The following is a 12,500-nucleotide window of genomic DNA, read 5'->3' as shown; positions in this document are numbered from 1 at the left end:
ATACGTCCCACCTAGAGGATCAGTACCGACATTGGTTTAGTGCGGGTAACGTTTTAGGAGGCGTTACTTCCTGGAATATGTCTCTCTCTCGGTGTGATATGATCCTGTTCTTCGACGGATTTTTTAGGATTTACTTCAAGATAGGATTATTCTTTGAGGATTAATATGTTATCTAGTGTAGTGTATGTGGTGAAGCGTTACTTCCTGGAATATGTCTCTCTCTCGGTGTGATATGATCCTGCTCTTCGACGGATTTTTTAGGATTTACTTCAAGATAGGATTATTCTTTGAGGATTATGTTCTCTAGTGTATGTGAATTATGCAGTTTTGAAAGATTTACTGTATTTTATGGGTTAAAATATAGCCCCCTTTTTTTTGTGATTTACTTCAAGATAAGATGTTTCTATGAAGATTCCTTGAGGAATATTTTATTTTATATACTGGAATCTTTGTGAAGTGTGCTGTTTAGAATGATTTACTGTATTTTAAGGTATAATATATCACCCGTTTATTTGATCTTACTTAGATTTCGCAGTTTCGTGATTCAGTTTTTTAAAGTTTTCAAAAATAATGTGGGGTTTTTAGTGTCAAATGGTGATTATATCCTATAATATATATTTAGAAGTAAACAAACACGTGGATATATTATGTTGTGTCGCACCGGTTTGAAATATCAGGAATATAAATTGTGCTTTGTGAGGAAAAACAGAAAAGAAATAGCCAGTGATTCTATACTTATATTATTATTATTATTATTATTATTATTATTATTATTATTATTATTATTACTATTATTAACTAAGCTACAACCCTAGTTGGAAAAGCAGGACGCTATAAGGCTAGGGGGCCCCAGTAGGGAAAGCAGCCCAGTGAGTAAAGGAAAAAATGAAAAATAAAATATTTTAAGAACATTAGCAACATTAAAATGAATATATCCTATATAAGCTATAAAAACTTTAACAAAGCAAGAGGAAGAGAAATTAGAAAAGTGTTCCCCATTGTACCCTCAAGCAAGAGAACTGTAACGCAAGACAGTGGAAGACTATGGTACAGAGGCTAAGGATTATACACATGAAGTAATGTATAAATGATATGAATATCATTATAGAAACAAGATGAATTAATTAGTTTGGATTTAGTGACCGACAATAAAAGAGATTTCTGGGATCTTTCATGGTAAAGTTTCCATAACGGAAAACGAATTAATTTATTAATTTAGTTTAATTTAATCTATAAAACCTGGAAATGAAGGTTTATTTAAGTGTCGAATTTTACAGGAAAGACGATTGATTGATTGATTTTGAGTTTTCTGGCATCCTGACATCTAAGGTTTGAAGGTCGCTCATGAGTGGCAGAAACAAGGGACAGTGACTTTGCCCTAGCAATCAGGACAATGCCCTAGAGACTGACCATATATTATATGATCAGCGCCCAAGCCTCCTCTCCACTTAAGCTAGGACCAGGGAGGGCCAGGTAGTGGCTGCTGATGACTCGGCAGATAGACCTATAGGCTCTCCCCCAAACCACCCAACCTTACCTCACAAAGATAGTAAGGTTGTAGACGCTAATGGCACTAACGAGTCTGAGCGGGACTCGAACCCCTGACCGGTAAACACCAGGCAAAGACGTTACCAATCAGGCCACAGCAACCTATGGAAAGACGAATCACAGATAGTTAATTAACACGATTTTCTCAATAATGCTGAAATCACAATTCATTTTTATATGTATTTATTAATTAGTGCATCTCTGTATTCTCTTAATTTATCATAAACCTTTTTCCTCCATTTCTTGAAGCCCTCTATTTTTTTACTACTCCCTTAACTGCCTCCAACACTTTGCATCCTTCATTCACTCTCTGACGTACATCTGCTTCCACTCCACCATTTGCTGCAACAACAGACCCCAAGCACTTAAACTGATCCACCTCCTCAAGTAACTCTCCATTCAACATGACATTCAACCTCGCACCACCTTCCCTTCTCGTACATCTCATAACCTTATTCTTACTCACATTAACTCTCAACTTCCTTCTCTCACACACCCTTCCAAATTCTGTCACTAATCGGCCAAGAAACAGTGGCCTTTGTCTTTCTATTTCAAAGATATTTGTGCTCCTTATATATAAATATATGATGGACTGAAGCTTCAATGTGATTTTGTTTGGCCTGTTTTAAATGTAAGGAAGCAATTTCGGAAAGATTATTTTAAATTACAATATTAACGTCGAATATGTTTTGATTAAAGATTTTTATGAGGATAAATTTCAAATTTTTATTATTATAATCATCATTATTATTATTATTATTACTACTACTACTAGCTAAGCTACCACCCTAGTTAGAAAAGCAGTATACTATAAGCCCTATGGCTCCATCAAGGAAAAATAGCCCTGTGAGGAAAGGAAAGTAAGAAAATTAACTTAAAGAGAAATAATACACAATTAAAATAAAGGATTTTGATAAAACATTAAACTAGAGGTTTCATTATTAGTAAATTCAAATAAATAAAGATCCTAATTAGAGAAAATATAGACGATTATGTAAATAACAAAACTAGCTTAGAGAGAGAGAGAGAGAAGAGAGAGAGAGAGAGAGAGATAATGTTTAGGCTAAAGTTTCACATTATTAAGTTCAAATAGATAAAGATATCAGGAAAAGGAAATTGAGAGAGAGAGAGAGAGAGAGAGAGAGAGAGAGAGAGAGATAATGATAATGTTTAGGCTAAAGTTTCACATTAGTAAGTTCAAATAGATAAAGATATCAGGTAAAGGAAAGAGGAGAGAGAGAGAGAATGTTTAGGCTAAAGTTTCACAATAATAAATTCAAATAGATAAAGATACCAGGTAAAGGAAATTGAGAGAGAGAGAGAGAGAGAGAGAGAGAGAGAGAGAGAGAGAGAGAGAGAGAAGAAGAAGAAGAAGATTCAGTGGCTAACATCGGCCGGAGATTCAGCGAGGTGATAATAGCCCATAGCTACGAGGAGTTGCCATTAGTATCAAGAATCGTCAATTGTTGCGCCACTAATATTTTGTTTGACGATTTTCGAGTTCTAAATCTTAAGCCGTCTGTAGAAATTGCACCGTTTTCGATTAGGTGAGAAGTTACAGTTCCTCCATTTGAAAAATCTAAATAATGTTTTTCATAATTTGTTGAGTAATTGATTTGATAGTATTTATTCAAACTTGCATTAACCACTGTGTTGACTGTGCAATTATTTTTGCATATCAATCATTCCAAGAAAATTATACATAGTAATGTTTCAAACGATATATATTCATACTCTGTAACGTAATCTCCTTTATATGATAAAGAGCAAGTGTCTAGCTGTATGTATATGTGTATATATATATATATATATATATACACATATATATATGTGTGTGTGTATATACAGTATATATATATATATATATATATTTATATATATATAAATATATATATATATATATATACAGTATATATATATATATATATATACTGTATATATATACATATATATGTATATATATACTGTATATATATAGTATATATATATATATATATATATGTATATATATACTGTGTGTATGTATATATATAGTATATATATATATATATGTATATATATACTGTGTATGTATATATATATATATATATATATTTCTTTCCTGTCAAGCTGAGCGGCAACCCCTCAGAAAACAACAATCTCCCACAAATTTCCCAAACTAGCAAGTTGTAATTAAGAAAGAGGGAGTTGATGGGAAGGGTGGCATCTGTGTGTGTGTATGTGCATATATATCTAAACCTGTTGTCGTCACATTTTAAAGGTCGCACACTAGTTGATACAGAATAAATGGGGACTATATTAACGACTCAAAATTTTCCGATTACATAGTTGTATTTAACGAATCATTGGAGGAATTACAAAAGATGGTACAAGATTTGATAAAAAATAATTCTTGTATTAGATTATTTATTATTATTGTTGTTATTATTATTATTATTATTATTATTATTATTATTATTATTATTATTATTACTAGCAAAGCTACAACCCTAGTTGGAAAAGCAAGATGCTATAAGCCCAAGGGCTCCAATAGGGAAAAATAGCTCAGTGAGGAAAGGAAATAAGGAAATAAATAAATGATGAGAATAAATTAACAATAAATCATTCTAAAAAAAAGTAACAACGTCAAAACAGATATGTCCTATATGAACTATTAACAACGTCGAAAACAGATATGTCATATATAAACAATAAAAAGACTCATGTCAGCCTTGTCAACATAAAAACATTTGCTCCAACTGCGTAAAGTCAATAGAAAATTTGAATTAACGATAGTCCATTTCTTTTAGCGATGCATATTTGCACCGACTTGCGGCGGTGCCCTTTTAGCTCAGAAAAGTTTCCGGATCGCTGATTGGTTAGACAAGATAATTCTAACCAATCAGCGATCAGGAAACTTTTCCGGATCGCTGATTGGTTGGACAAGATAATTCTAACCAATCAGCGATCAGGAAACTTTTCCGAGCTAAAAGGGCACCGCCGCGAGTCGGTGCAAATATGCATCGCTAAAAAAAATGGACTATAGCAAATATACTCAAGTCTGGCCAGATAAGGTAACAAGAGTTATATGATAAGTATTTGCTGAGCATTTATTGGTTTAAAGCAAAGACTGTTAATGATTTTTACATGAATAATTACTGGTGAAGGAACTCTTAACTATCATGAATAACCAAAAAGGCTTTTATTTTTGAGTGAAGTATATAATTACTTAGCATATAAAGATGATTATTTCTAGCTTTTAGGAAGGGCTTGTATTATTATTTTTATTATTATTATTATTATTATTATTATTGTTGTTGTTGTTATTATTATTATTATCATTATTGTTATCATTATTCTTCTTCTTATTATTATTATTATTATTATTATCATTATTCTTATTATTATCATTATTATTATCATTATTATTATTATTGTTATTATTATTATTATTATTATTATTATTATTATTATTAGCTAAACTACAACCCTATTTGGAAAAACCTCATTATTATTATTATTATTATTATTATTATTATTATTATTATTATTATTAGCTAAACTACAACCCTATTTGGAAAAACCTCATTATTATTATTATTATTATTATTATCATTATTATTATTATTATTTTTATCATTATTAGCTAAACTACAACCCTATTTGGAAAAACATGTTATCATCCCAAGGGGTCCAACAGGAAATAATAGCCCAGTGAGGCAAGAAAAAAAAAAGAGGAAATGAATAAACTACAAGAAAAGAATAAAACTTAAAAAAAAAAACAAGAGGAAGAGAAATAAAATAGAACAGCTTGCCTCTTCTAAACGTATCTCTGAATGGACTCAATTATGAAATCGAGGGACTGATATTGCAAAGACGAGAGAAACTTTGTACTCAAACACAGAATACAGAAGGATAAAGGAATTGGATTTCATTAGCGATTGATAGCTTGATTGGTAGGTTGATTGCTTTGAGGTTTAACGACTTGCAGTTATTATTATTATTATTACTATCCAAGCTACAACCCTAGTTGGAAAAGCAAGATGCTCTAAGCCCAGGGGCCCCAACAGGGAAAAATAGCCCAGTGAGGAAAGGAAATAAGGAAATAAATAAATGAAGAGAACAAATTAACAATAAATCATTCTAAAATAGGTAACAACGTCAAAACAGACATGTCATATATAAACTATTAATAACATCAAAAACAAATATGTCATAAATAAACTATAAAAAGACTCATGTCCGCCTGGTCAACAAAAAAGCATTTGCTCCAACTTTGAACTTTTGAAGTTCTACTGATTCAACTACCCGATTAGGAATATCATTCCACAACTTGGTCACAGCTGGAATAAAACTTCTAGAATACTGTGTAGTATTGAGCCTCATGATGGAGAAGGCCTGACTATTAGAATTAACTCCCTGCCTAGTATTACGAACAGGATAGAATTGTGCGAAAGACAAACGTCAGCTGGTTGAACAGAGAGCCGATGTAAGCATTTTTCAATAAAGCATTATTATAATTTGAAATACAAATTGATTCTCTTCGGATCTTTCAAACTGGAAAAGTTTAAACTTGCAGTGAACGTTTTTATGTTAAACAGGCTGACACAATTCTCTCTATAGTTCATATATGAAAGATCTATATTATTATTGTTACTGTTCTTGAAATATCTTCAAAAGCTCAAAGTTGGAGCAAATGTTTTTATGTTGATCAGGCTGACTTGAGTCTTTTTATAGTTTATATATGACATATCTGTTTTGACGTTGTCACTGTTTTTAGAATGATTAATTCATTCTCATCATTTATTTATTTCCTTATTTCCTTTCCTCACTGAGCTATTTTTCCCTATTGGAGCCCTTGGGCTTATAGCATGTTGCTTTTCCAACTAAGGTTGTAGTTTGGATAGTAATGATAGTAATAATAATAATAATAATAATAATAATAATAATAATAATAATAATAATAATTGTTTATTAATCCTGTTGTAGTTTGTTTATTTCCTTATTTTCTTTCCTCACTGCGATATCACACCAAGCCACGAAACAACTGATAATTCCACAGTGTGACCAAACAAATATTTACTAACGACACTCATTTTCATCAAGTAAAAATAATTTCCACGGATAATGATATTGCATTAAAGCAAGAAAGCATACAGTATTTGGGTTACATTGAGAAGTTGTCCAATAAGCTATGGGATTATGAACATCTTTACCGTACCTTCGCATTGTTATATTGAGAATATGTCAAATAAGCTATGGGATTAAGAACATTTGTATCGTACCGTCGTATCGTTATATTGAGAATTTGTCAAATAAGCTATGGGATTATGAACATTTTTTACCGTACCGTCGCATTGTTATATTGAGAATATGTCAAATAAGCTATGGGATTAAGAACATTTGTTCCGTACCGTCGTATCGTTGTATTGAGAAGTTGTCCAATAAGCTATGGGATTAAGAACATTTGTACCGTACCGTCGTATCGTTATATTGAGAATTTGTCAAATAAGCTATGGTAATAAGTACATTTATACCGTACCGTCGTATCGTTATATTGAAAATTTGTCAAATAAGCTATGGGATTAAGAGTATTTGTACCGTACCGTCGTATCGTTATATTGAGAGTTTGTCAAATAAGCTATGGGAATAAGAACATTTATACCGTACCGTTCGTCGTTATATTGAGTTTGTCAAATAAGCTATGGGAATAAGAACATTTATACCGTACCGTCGTGTCGTTATATTGAGAGTTTGTCAAATAAGCTATGGGATTAAGAGCATTTGTACCGTACCGTCGTATCGTTATATTGAGAATTTGTCAAATAAGCTATGGGATTAAGAACATTTGTACCGTACCGTCGTATCTTTATATTGAGAGTTTGTCAAATAAGCTATGGGATGAAGAGCATTTGTACCGTACCGTCGTATCGTTATATTGAGAATTTGTCAAATAAGCTATGGGAATAAGAACATTTATACCGTACCGTCGTGTCGTTATATTGAGAGTTTCTCAAATAAGCTATGGGAATAATAACATTTGTACCGTCTGAAAGTTCTCAGAAATTTGTAAAAACTCAGTCATTCATGTCATCAGTCATCAATTTTTTAAGATTAACATTTACCAGTAAATGCGATATATATATATATATATATATATGTGTGTGTGTGTGTCTGCCTGTCTGTCTGTGTGGCTGTGTGAAATAGTAAATGTTAATAAGGTACCACATCACATCATGACCTTACGGCCACCTGCTCTCTCTCTCTCTCTCTCTCTCTCTCTCTCTCTCTCTCTCTCTCTCATTCTTCTGCCATTTGGTTTTACTTAATTGAAACGACTACGTTAATTGTTCATTAATTTTCTTTTAGTTAATTTATTTCCTTATTTCCTTTCCTCACCGGGCTATTTTTCCCTGTTTGAGCCCTTTGGCTTATAGCGTCCTGCTTTTCCATCCAGGGTTTTAGCTTAGCTAGTAATAACAATATTAATGATAATATGATGGTCTCTCTCTCTCTCTCTCTCTCTCTCTCTCTCTCTCTCTCACTTCTATTACACGAAACGACTACGTTACTTGTTCATTACTTCTCTTGTAGTTTATTCATATCCTTATTTCCTTTCCTCACTGGGCTATTTTTCCCTGTTGGGGCCGTTGGGCTTATAGCGTCCTGCTTCTCCAACTAGGGTTGTAATAACAATAATAATAATAACACTAATAAAAATAATAATAATGATAATATGGTATCCTTCGGCTCTCTCTCTCTCTCTCTCTCTCTCTCTCATGCTACAGTTCTTGTTAGCGAGTCAATTTTTTAGAAACTGTTTTGAAAAGGAAAAGAACCCTCTCTCTCTCTCTCTCTCTCTCTCTCTCTCTCTCTCTCTCTCTCAACCCCTTTGTTATCTCCTGCTCCTAACAGCATCCCATCTCCTACCGGGTATCCTTGTATCCTTGATTCCATCTGCTCTTTGGGATGGTGTTTATCTCGTCCTGCAGGTGATGTAGTTCCACCGTTGCACGTGTTTTTTTTTTTTTTTTTTTTTTTTTTTTTTTTTTTTTTTTTTTTTTTTTCACATTACGTTCTACGCCAAATGTTTTCGTCTTTGTCAATCTGTAATGGAGGGTATTAAATTGTACTAGAACATTTTTTCGGAGAATTCTGTTTTTTAATATTTTTTCATTTTGATCAGAAAGTAATGAATTTTTTTTTTACCTTACCTGTATGGTAATATCTAAAGGCTATGTTATGAGAAATTTTTATTTTGACCAAAAATTTATTTGTTTTTGAAAATTTTTTCGGAGAATTCTGTATTTTCATTTTTTTTTTATTTTGATCGGAAAGTAATGTATTTTTTTTTCCACCTTACCTGTTTGGTAATATCTAAAGGCTATGTTATGAGAAGTTTTTTTTTATTTTGACCAAAAATTCATTTGTTTATTTTTTTCCCTTTTATCTGTATGATAATATCTTACGAGTAAGTTATGAGAAGTTTATTGAATATAGTAATGTTGATATGTAATTATGTATTCTCCGGTCAATTCCTAATATATTTGGAGTAATTTCCCTTGTCATATCAGTTGCTATTTTATTTGTGCTTCCGTTTACTCATAAGGCAAAGTTCCGAGGATTGTCTTTCTACTCACTTAATTCATATTCTAAACTCTAGTAACTATTGTCGTCCTCTTAACATAGGCTAGACTCTATATTAATAAACCACACATATTACATTAAAATACACAATTTTCCGTGTATTTATGATAAATAAAATAACCCACAATGTATGAAAAATTGAAATTTATTTAGCTTTCGAAGGGACCATCTCCCTTCCTCTCCAGAATACAAATGGTTACAAATTTGTAACCATTTGTATTCTGAAGAGGAAGGGAGATGGTCCCTTCGAAAGCTAAATAAATTTCTATTTTTCATACATTGTGGGTTATTTTATTTACCACACATATTGTCTTACCACGTATTTTGCATGAAGCAAGCGCTTGACCAAACCGAATAAGTTTCAAATCTGCCTACATTCTATTTTTTTTAATCTAATATACTAAAAGATAATCTATTATATTAATTAATGCCCCTTGTATGATATATGTATATTCGTGATTACTATTTATCAACAATAGTCCATTTCTTTTAGCGAGGCAGATTTTCACCGACTCGCAGCGGTGCCCTTTTAGCTCGGAAAACTTTCCTGATCGCTGATTGGTTAGAATGATCTTGTCCAACCAATCAGCGATCAAATAAAGTTTTCCGAGCTAAAAGGGCACCGCTGCGAGTCTGTGCAAATATGCCTCGCTAAAAGAAATGGACTATAGAAACAATACCAAAATTGCTCGGTGAACGAGGAAAAACAGGGAAGTTTTAAACTTGGTCTTCTATATTCAGCCAAAAATAAAACCTATTTCATACGTGACTGACCTCAGACTATCTCCTTCTAACTTGCAATATTATTATTATTATTATTATTATTATTATTATTATTATTATTATTATTATTATTGTTGTTTTTATTAATAATAATATTATTGATTGTATTAATAATAATAATAATTATTATTATTATTATTATTATTATTATTATTATTATTAATTATTATTATTATTACATGAGTTATTATTAATTATTATTGGTATTATTATATTAATTATTATTAATTATTATTATTATTGTATTAATTATTATTAATTATTATTATTATTATTGTTATTATTTTTAATAATAATAATAATTATTAATTATTATTATTATTATTGTTATTATTTTTAGTAATAATTAATATTATTATTATATTAATTATTATTAATTTATTATTATTATTATTATTATTATTACTATTCCTAAACTGCAAAACTACTTGGTTTTCCATTAAACTTCTTCCTCCTTATTTACTACCATTTTAGTCTTCCTTTCATCATGTCTACTAAAACTTATAATTGTCTGGGATTGCTAAAGACTTGTTGAAGAATGTAAATACATTTGGATATCGGTGTAACGATATATTTACTATTCAGCTTATCAAATTGATTGAAAAATGTACTTTTTAGAGGTGGGTTTATTATGATTAATACTTTCCAAAATAGTTTAATGAAAACTTACTGGATTCCTCTTTGTTTCTTTTGGGAACATAGCGATTAGGAAAATATTATCTAGAACACATTTTTTTTCTCTCTCTCTCTCTCTCTCCTCTCTCTCTCTCTCTCTCTCATATGCTATAGTTCTTGTTAGCTAGTCAATTTTTTTATGAACTATGTTTTGAAAATGAAAAGAGTGAACTCTCTCTCTCTCTCTCTCTCTCTCTCTCTCTCATGCTACAGTTCTTGTTAGCTAGTCAATTTTTTTAGGAACTATGTTTTGAAAAGGAAATGAGTGAACTCGCTCTCTCTCTCTCTCTCTCTCTCTCTCTCTCTCTCTCTCTCTCTCTCATAAAACACATGTGTGTGGCTGAATGTTATATGATCTGATAAGCGAAAAAGGGCGTTTCATCCAATAATATAAAACATTTGTGTAGAGCAACACCTGCCCCTAGATAACAGTTAGCGTCTGGACTAGCAACTCTTGTTTTTTTTTTTTTTATATATAATAAATAATTAAAAAAATATATGTTTTCATCCTCATGTAAGGCCGTTTTGTGTATTAATGATCGATGGTGGAAAAGCTGTATACGAGGCAATGAGAGTGACTTATATTTTTGCTTAACTGATATTTTGTAGATAAGGGGGTGGTTGTAATGGCTGGCGTCAAGGATAGATAGGATACAGAAACATTTTGTATCTGAGAGATGGTTGTAAAGGATAGATTACAAAAATATTTTGTATCTGACGGATGGTTGCGTAGGATAGATAGGATACAAAAATACTTTGTATCTGAGGGATAGTTGTAAAAGATAGATAGATTACAGAAACATTTTGTATCTGGGAGATGGTTGTAAAGGATGGTGAGAAGGATAGATATGATACAGAAACATTTTGTATCTGAGAGATGGTTGTAAAAGATGGTGAAAAGGATAGATAGGATACAGAAACATTATGTATCTGAAGGATGGTGTAAAGAATAGATAGATTACAGAAACATTTTGTATCTGAGAGATGGTTGTAAAGGATGGTGAAAAGGATAGATAGGATACAGAAACATTATGTATCTGAAGGATGGGTGTAAAGAATAGATAGATTACAGAAACATTCTGTATCGGACGGATGGTTGTAAAGGATAGATAGGATACAGAAACATTTTGTATCTGAGGATAGTGAAAAGGATACATGGAGTACAGAAACATTATGTATCTGAAGGAAGGATAGATAGATTACAAAAGTATTTTGTATCTGACGAATGGTTGTATAGGATAGATAGGATACAGAAACATTTTGTATCTGAGAGGTGGTTGTAAAGGATAGATAGGATACAGAAACATTTTGTATCTGAGAGATGGTTGTAAAGGATAGATAGGATACAGAAACATTTTGTATCTGAGAGATGGTTGTAAAGGATAGATAGGATACAGAAACATTTTGTATCTGAGAGATGGTTGTAAAGGATAGATAGGATACAGAAACATTTTGTAACTGAGGGATGGTTGTAAAAGATAGATAGATTACAGAAACATTTTTTATCTGACGAATGGTTGTATAGGATAGATAGAGTACTTAAATATTTTGTAGCTGAGGGATGGTTGTAAAGGATAGGTAAGATACAGAAGTATTTTATATCTGATGGATGGTTGTAAAGGATAGATAGATTACAAAAGTATTTTGTATCTGGCGGATGGTTGCGTAGGATAGATAGGATACAAAAATACTTTGTATCTGAGGGATGGTTGTAAAGGATGGTGAAAAGGATAGATAGGATACAGAAACATTTTGTATCTGAGAGATGGTTGTAAAGGATGGTGAAAAGGATAGATAGGATACAGAAACATTTTGTATCTGAGAGATGGTTGTAAAGGATGGCGAAAAGGATAAATAGGATACAGAAA

The 12,500-nt window shown here is 31.5% G+C and overlaps 1 long non-coding RNA gene across 1 annotated transcript in view; it reads left to right on the top strand.

Moving 5' to 3' along the window:
• Window positions 1-27: 27 nt before the first annotated feature.
• The window catches only part of LOC137617248 (uncharacterized), a 100,107-nt gene continuing 87,634 nt past the window's right edge, over window positions 28-12,500 (top strand). Inside the window, exon 1 of the long non-coding RNA XR_011039594.1 lies at window positions 28-91. This is a non-coding gene — a long non-coding RNA (uncharacterized lncRNA). The remainder of the gene's footprint in view (window positions 92-12,500) is intronic.

The sequence above is a fragment of the Palaemon carinicauda genome, chromosome 2 (assembly GCF_036898095.1).
Source record: "Palaemon carinicauda isolate YSFRI2023 chromosome 2, ASM3689809v2, whole genome shotgun sequence".
NCBI lineage: Eukaryota > Metazoa > Arthropoda > Malacostraca > Decapoda > Palaemonidae > Palaemon > Palaemon carinicauda.
Note: the sequence above shows the minus strand (reverse complement) of the source record. Positions and strands in the feature narration are given on the sequence as shown.